We start from the raw sequence: 8,043 nt of genomic DNA on the forward strand, positions 1-8,043 counted from the left end.
ATGGGCAAAGACAGGAGGAGGAGGAGGAGGAGGAGGAGGAGGAGAAAGGGAGGCATTGAAAGACATTTTCTAGAAGTTACTTGCAACATTTCCCCCTGGCTGGGACTCACATGGCTAAACCTAGTGCATGGAAGGGAAGCTAGAATCTAGTGTTTATTCCAGGATGACATGTGCTCGGCTTAAAATTAGGGATTCCCTTGACTAAGGAAGAAGAAGAGTATGGCCACTGAGAAAGAACTAGAAATTTGTTCCACCATTGGATTTTTTTTCTACCAACCACCAACTACATTCCCAGCAGATATGTTACACTCTCTGTCCCTCCTACTACAGCCCCCACACTGTCATCAAAATCATCTTGCCTTTATTATTATGTCTTGTTTTCCTAAAAGGCAAATCTTCGGATCATTCCCATGCCAACAGCAAGAATCTGGAGGTTTTCTTGTGAGGACCAAGAGATTGTCATTCTTGAAATGACGATAATGACATCCACCACACGGCAGGCGAAGCACCAAGCTCTCTAAAAACACATCTCGCTCGATGTTCACCCTAACCCACTGAGGAGGGGTCCCGGGTGAGGAGAGCCAATGCCAGAGAGCTCAGGCAACTTGATCCAGGTCACACAGTGAGTAGGTGAAGACCGAGATTCGAGTCCTCAGCTGTCAGAGTGGAGCTGTGGGCTGACGTGCCTGCACCTGGGAAGGCCGGGCCCTGCTGAGAACGAGCAAGGCCGGGGCTTGGCGTGTGTTCTGGCGGACACACACAGGTAAGCCGAGAGCCACAGCCTCTCCCTTGGCCCCTGTGGTTTCCTGGGGTGGAAAAGCCTATATCCAGCCCAATTAAAGGAGTCTCTTTCCACCCCCAGCTCCAAAGCACTCTTCTGACACCAGTTCTTGCCTTTGTTCAAGAACCTACAACGAAGCCCAGACCTCCTCAAGTTCAATTTTTCCCCTGCAAAGAGGAAGGGGGAGGAGAAAGAGATAGACAAACCCAGGTTCCTCTCCTGCTTCTGCCCTTTTACCGAGTTTTGGTTTCTGCATCTGTCAAATGGGAGGGAACAGTCCCTGCTCTGTTAGCCAATCACAATGCTGAGGCCCACATCGGAGGGCTGAGCCAGCCTCCCCGGGAGCCCCCACTTGCATACATTATCTCCTGGGGGTTGGGGAGGTCTGAGGTTGGGGGCAAGGTCAAGGAAAGCACAGCATCTCTGGGGGGCTCCTGTTCACAGCCTCACTGAGGAAGTGGCCCTGGGTGAGCATTTCATAGGGGTGCCCTGGTGGGGGGCAGAGTGGCCAAGACCACGGGGTCTGGAGTCAGACATACCAGTGTTGGAACCAACCAGTCCTTACTGGCTGAAGGGCCTTTGGAGAGGTTATAGAATTTCTTACAAAGGGGGGACTGAAAGAGGCCCTATCTCTTGAGGGTTTTGTTAGGAATCAAGTGAGAATGTGCCTCTAAGTACCCAATTGAATACAGATGAACCGATGGACCACTGGGAATGATAACACTGGCTGGCACTTTCTGAGTCCTCATTAAATTCTGTGCTATGAATAGTTCATCGATTAGCTCATGTATCCCTAGCCATACTCCTAAGATGTTAAGTAACATTACTATTTCCTGCTTATAGATGTAAAGATGGGGATGAGGGCTGGGCACGGTGGCACATGCCTGTAATCCCAGCAGCTTGGGAGGCTGAGGAAGGAGGATCAAAGCCAGCCTCAGCAAAAGTGAGGCACTAAGCAACTCAATGAGACCCTGTCTCTAAATAAAATACAAAATAGGGTTGGGGATGTGGCTCAGTAGTCAGTATCCTTGAGTTCAATACCCAAAACCCCCCTCAAAAAAAGATGGGGATACAGAGAGGTCCAGCAAGCTGCCCAAGCCCACATGGTGAGAAATGGTGAAGGCTGAACTTGACCCTGAACCCAAGCTGTCTGATGCAGAGTCGGCCTCCATCGATACGCCACACTGACAGGATGATGGCGTCCTTACCATTGCTGACTCAGACTGTGGACCCACTTCCTCCATGACCACCACAACATCTGATTGGAACAGGAGGAGTCACCTGACCCACAGGCTGCCCATCGTGTAGCCAGGTTGCAGCTCCATCCAGCCATGCGTTTCAGACGGTGAAGACCAAGCCCAGCTCCTGACGGGCCACGAATGAACTCAGCCTCTGCACACTGGATCTCCAAGAATCTTTTCCAGGGGCTCAGCTGCGTTCTCTGGTGTCTAGCCAAAATCCCTGCCGCTTTGCAACCACTCCTTGGCTGGGGGTCATCAGAGGGGTTTTGCCCTTTGCAACCAAGCAGCCTGGCTCAGCCCTCCCCTTTCACTTTAGGGCAACTGAAAACCCAAAGTGGCAATGGAGAGGGCTGTGGCACCAGGACGTCCCTTGGCATAGCCTGCAGGTGAGGAGGCCCCGAAGACCTGGCGCTGCTCTCCATCTGCAATAATGCCTTTTGTGGTCACCCCATAGGGGCAACTCCAGACCAGTCCTTTCCCCCTCACTACGGACTCACGGCCAGCTACTGACTTTACAGCTCCTTTTTTGTGTTACAGGCGCCTCACATGAGATCTAAGACACACTCCCATCAGGTATTTGGGACCAATTTTCTGCAGTTTGAAATTGTTAGAGAGAGAGAGAGAGAGAGAGATTTTCCCCAGTTCTTTCTGACCCTGGTACTTCCCCAGAGGACTTCCTGTCGCCCGTCTTCCCCACCATCATCCACCCCAGAACTTCTTTGTTCCCCTGGCCTCTGGTTTGAGAAGAGAGCAGCTCAGCTCTGCCCACCCATTAGTCAGCACACTGGAGTCATCTGGGGACACGGAAAACCTTTGATGCCCAGGTGTCCACCCACCCTGCCCACATGCACTCACTCACACTGGGGTCCAGGTACTCTGGTGGGGGGTGCTGGGTATTGATTGTCACAAATTGCTCCCCAGGTGACCCTGGCCCTTGCTGGAGTTGAACAACAACTGTGTCAACCCAGACTCATCCTGAACCCTCAAGGCCCTCAGGGGCCTCCTGTTAAGCAGGTCCAGCCTCCTTAGAAGGCAATGTCACAACTTTGGTTTTGGGGAAGGGGGAAGATCTAGGAGTTGAGCCCAGGGATGCTTTGCCCCCGAGCTACATCCCCAGCCCTTATTATTTTTGAGACAAGTTCTCTGTCAGTTACTGAGGCTGGTCTTGAACCTGCGATCCTCCTACCTCAGCCTCCAGGTGCTGGGATTGCAGGTGTGTGCCACGGCGCCCAGCTTAGCCACATCTTTTGTTCCCTGACCACATCCCTGGGGTTCCACCACAGCTGCCTGAAGGACTGGAAGAGATGTTTCCTCCCAACCAGATGATGATGAGCCTCATTCACCACCAGGGCTCCTGGAGGAGGACGGTGCCCGTTAGCTTACGCAACAACACGGGTTCACGGTTGCCACTTGGGGAGCGCAGAGGAGCCCACGGGAGCCGACCACAGCCTGGCTTAGGACCCAGGAGTCCGTGAGCAGAAAGGAGCCATTGTCCCCTAGTCACTTTAAGGGAACAGCTTAAAAACACATTCAAAGCGCCCTGATGATAATGAATATGCTAATGTGGTTTCCATCAGGCTCTGGCGCTACCTCCAAAAACCCGCTTTCTGACCTTCCTTCTGGATTCAAAGCTTCCATTGAAGTCGACGGGGCATTTGGGTGAAAATAACATGAAAGTTTTCACTTGAATGGACAGAACTGGGGAGTAGTGAATTAAAGGTGAGCTTCACATTGGCCCCAACAGCACCGACCTTGAGGGGGAAGTGCTGGCTTCTAGTAGGTTCTGCGTGGACCTTCGGGCCAGATAGCTCTTGCCTTCCGGTGGACCCAGCCAGTAAGCCTTAATCGAGGGTCCCTCTTGGTTGACAAATAAGCTCTGGAGGCCTGGACTCAAACGCCAGCTCCTCCACTCACTGGCTGGGTGACCTTGGGCAAGGCAAATCACCTCTCTGATCAAACTCAACTTCCCCATCTGTAAAATGGCATGAAAGATGCCTTCCTAACTAGCATTGTTACCTACAGGAGAAGCCTGTTTGTGGGAGGGATCAGGGAAGGGTCTTGCCTCTCCTGACCCTCCGACCCAATAGAGGCACAGCAAGGGTGTGGAGACCCAGGCTCCCATCGCCAGGCTCTTCCTTCCTTCATCAGCTTGTCAGGCAGTTCCTGGGTGCCAGGCTCTGAACTGGGCTGCCACTCTAGAGGGACAGATGCACTAACCGTGGGAACAGAGGAAGAATATATTAGTGCCATGGAGAAGAAATGAAAGGGACAAGAGTTTTGGAATCAGGCGGACCTGAATTGAAATCCCAGCCCTCTCCCGGTCGGCTGTGAGTCTAAGAGGGTCATTTTATCTCCCCCACTCTCCTGTGTTCCGTAAGACACGTCCATCATTCTTCCACCCACTAAACCAATATTTATAAAACTCCGTCTTGTGTCAAGCACTGTTTTGAGGGCTGGGGGTGGGGACCACGATGGATGGAGCCACTGAAAATTCTTGTCCTTGGAAACTTAAAATCTAGAAGAGAAAAAACAGACACTCAACAAACACACAGGCATCCCTCGGTATCCAGGACCCCCTTGGATACCAAGTCTAAGAATGCTGAATCATTTATATAAATTGGTGGAGTATTTGTACTTAAAAGAAAACCTATGCATGAACTCCTACATGCTTTAAATCACTTCTGGATTAATTATAATCGCAAATTAATAATTCTAATAATTCTAAGGAGCTGTTATACTGTATTGTTAGGGAATGATGACAAGAAAGATTTTTTTTTTTAAACAATTTCAACCTACAGTTGTTTGAATCTGTGGTTGTGGAACCCATAGATACAAGAGGCGGACTAATTAAAAAAATAATAATAGGGGGAGTTAGTCACATGGGTATCTGGAAAGAATATTTCCAGCCAAAGAGGCGGAAAGGCCAAAGGCCCTGTGGCAGGACCAAGCCTGGCTAGTGCAGGAGTTGGAGAATCAGCATGGCCGTTGTTCAACAGATAGCAGTTATTCTTCACAGTCCTCTCATAAAAGTTGGGGTGAACCTACTTTCCACCGTCATAAAAGGTCTTGGAGGCTCTGTAGGTTGGCAACTGTTTGGTTCCCTTTCCCTCTTGTTTTTCTGAGTGACGATGACCCGGCCGTCCTTCCAGCCAGCCTCTCTGCCTCCAGTCCAAAGTGAAGCCATAGGAATGTGTGACGCAGGGCGGTGCCAGGGAGGGGGTGCGCTGTGACTGATGGCTAATGAAGAAAAAGGGAGCGACTTGAATTCCTTCCCCTCCAAAGCCTTGCAAATTAGACGCCCAGGAAATGCTGTGCCCGTCGCCAAGATGCACCTCCATCTGGGGTAGAAGGCGACATCTGCTAAACAGCTGCATCTTGTTGGAGAGCTGGCACTTAATTAAATTACTCAGCTCTGGCACGGGCAGGCGGTGCTGATCGGAAGGGGCGGCGCTGCCCCCTTCCCCGAGGGGCCCAGACTCCTCTCCCCAGGGTCCGCCCACAGTGGCTGAGCCAGCCACCCCCGGCCCTCAGCTCCCCAGCCAGGGCACGCCCACTGGAGCTCCCTCCTGGTCTCCACCCAGCTCCTCCATGTCCTTCAAAAGGCCCAACTCCAGCCCCGGCATCTCCTCCCAGAGGCCTCTGGTCACCTTCGGGGACAGACAAGGACCTGCCGTGGGCTGGAGCTGTCTGTGTTCCACCACGTGGCAACTTTGCCAACCCCGCTGTTTAGCGAGCGCCTCGTGGTTGAGAACCGTGTTTAATCCATCCTTGTAACCTCAGCACTGCGGCCGACTCCCCTTAACACTTAGTAGGTGTTCAGTTAATTGGTGGATGGATAAAGGAAGGGAGGGGAGGAGGCAGAGATGGAAACGCAGGAGGGAAGACGAAGGGATGGAGGAAGAGATGGATCTTCTGCCGCCCTCGTATCCCCTGGAAAATCGATTTGGTGATCTTCCACTGGGCCAACCTCCACTCTTGCCCCCGGTCATCCATTCTACTCAGAGAACTTGGGAATCTTTTAAAGATGGACTTACATTGTCTTGTTTCCCTGTTTAAGGCCTTCCAGCAGTTCCCACATTCCCAGCCCTGACCTCCAAACCCCTGTGGGATGCGGACCCTTCCTCCCCCTGAGATCTCATGTCCTCACTGTCGTATGCTCCAACTACCCAGAAAATCTGCCCGCTCCCTCTGGCCTCAGGACCTTTGAACCCCCCAATCCCTTTGCCTGGGGCTTGCCTTCCTGGCTCTCTGCCAACCCCGCATGCTCTGCGGTCTTCAGGTTCAACCTGGTGTCAACTTTCCTTACTCTCCCATTGACATCTCCGCCATCTTGGTTCCCAGGGGCTAAGGGGCCTGACCCAGCCTACCAAGGCTTTCCTTGCCAATAGTCAACCTGTCCTCCAGAGCACCGGCCTTCGGCCTGACGGTGGCACAGACCTCCCCCAGGGCCAGCCACAAGCCACCCCCAACCCCCATCCTCACTCTTCCTCTCCATCAACTGAAGAGCCTTCCTGAATGGGCTCATCTGGAGCTGCAGCTATAAACCATCAGAGCAACGTCGGGCCATTTGTTGACTGTGGCACTTAGAGCTGCAATGGCTTCTTGTTGGACTGTTACTATTTTCAGCTCCGTTTCCTAGGGGTAGTGAGGAGAGGGTAAGCAATGAATCTATTCAAGCAAAACGATGCTTCCGTGAATCCTAGAATTTCGGAGTCATGGAATAGTAAAAGCATCCTCAGGGAATCTAAGAGCAGCGAACATCTCGACTCTGGATTAATGGTTCCTAGATTCCTGGGATTCTAGACTCAACAACAACAAAAAAATTAAAATCTTGCAGTCAGACCAACAGGGACTCAAAATCTAGAGGGACGGGATCCCGGGAGACCCTCAGATTGTTGAGTTCTGGACTCCCGTGTCCCCTCCTCAGAAAGCCTTTTCTGAGCATGTCATCCGCCATGTGCCACCCGCCCCCTCCCCCGCCCCATGCCCTGTCACTTCCTGTGGCTTCTCCCTTGTTCATTTTTCTTCATAGCCCTGATCACCACCTGACATGAAAGATCTCTCTGCTTATTTGTTTACCTCCCGTCTCCCCCACACACATTAGATTGAGGTCAGGAACTTTATTTTGTTCACTTTTAGAACAGCACTTAGAAGAGTGCCTGGCATGTAGTGAAGGCTAAAAAAAGAAGGGGGAAAAATGGTCCATTCACCAAGTATTTATTGCATGTCCATTTCCCCTCGGTGCCTTAGAGGGGATCTTGTCTGGGCGAGGGAGGTGGGTTTCATTTTGCAGGCCAAATGTAATTGGGAGTAGACACTCAAAGCACGGGGCCCTGAAGGAGCCTCAGGACTCATCCGAGGGGCGTGGGGAAGGACATGGATTGACCATGTCTGGCATGGACCCAGCAGGGAGCCATCAGCCAGGTCTGCTAGGGCTTCTAAGCTTAGCACTGGGAAAAAAAAAAAAAACAAGGTTCAGAAGACTGGGGTGCACCAGGCTTGGCCAGCTTGGGGGTGCTACTGCCAGGATGGAAGCCCACATTGTTCCATCTGTGTCCTTCATCCTCACCTCCCAGGACTGGACCCTGAGCCTGGGTCCCTAGGGAGGGCACTGTGTTGGCCTCCCCTCCCCTGTCAGCCTCAGGCTCTCCCTCCCCCCAGGCCTTTGGGGGTTAAGGGGCTGCGGGAGTCCCTGGCCCTGAACCCCAGCCTGGGAACCCAATTCTGGAATACTGCCTGAACGCACAAGCCAGTTATTTTTAAAAATCCAAAAAGAAAAAGAAGAAAGAGAAAACTCACTGCCTCGGTCCCTGTACCAGCCCTGGCTGAGAGAATAGAGACTTGAAAGGAACAAAGGGTTTCCTCAAACACGGCAGATCAAGGGCTTGGCTTATGTGGTAACCGGTAACCGACCACCGCGCTTTGTGACAGATCCTTCAGAGCCCGCGGCCTCTGTTCCCGCCGCAGTCTTGGCAGGAGGGTGGGGGGAGTTCGGGACACCCTCCTGCCCCCCCCCCCCCC

At 52.4% G+C, this 8,043-nt stretch overlaps 1 long non-coding RNA gene across 2 annotated transcripts in view; it reads right to left on the reverse strand.

Moving 5' to 3' along the window:
* Nucleotides 1-18: 18 nt before the first annotated feature.
* Nucleotides 19-8,043, reverse strand: part of LOC125619032 — a 41,135-nt gene continuing 33,110 nt past the window's right edge. The window contains exons 2-3 of one of the 2 annotated variants that reach the window (XR_007350496.1): nt 5,068-5,259; nt 19-4,537 (exon numbers count right to left, since the gene is read on the reverse strand). This is a non-coding gene — a long non-coding RNA (uncharacterized LOC125619032). Of the gene's footprint in view, nt 4,538-4,573; nt 5,260-8,043 lie in introns of those variants that run through there. The other variant, XR_007350495.1, reaches the window with a different exon arrangement.

The sequence above is a fragment of the Marmota marmota genome, unplaced genomic scaffold (assembly GCF_001458135.2).
Source record: "Marmota marmota marmota unplaced genomic scaffold, marMar, whole genome shotgun sequence".
NCBI lineage: Eukaryota > Metazoa > Chordata > Mammalia > Rodentia > Sciuridae > Marmota > Marmota marmota.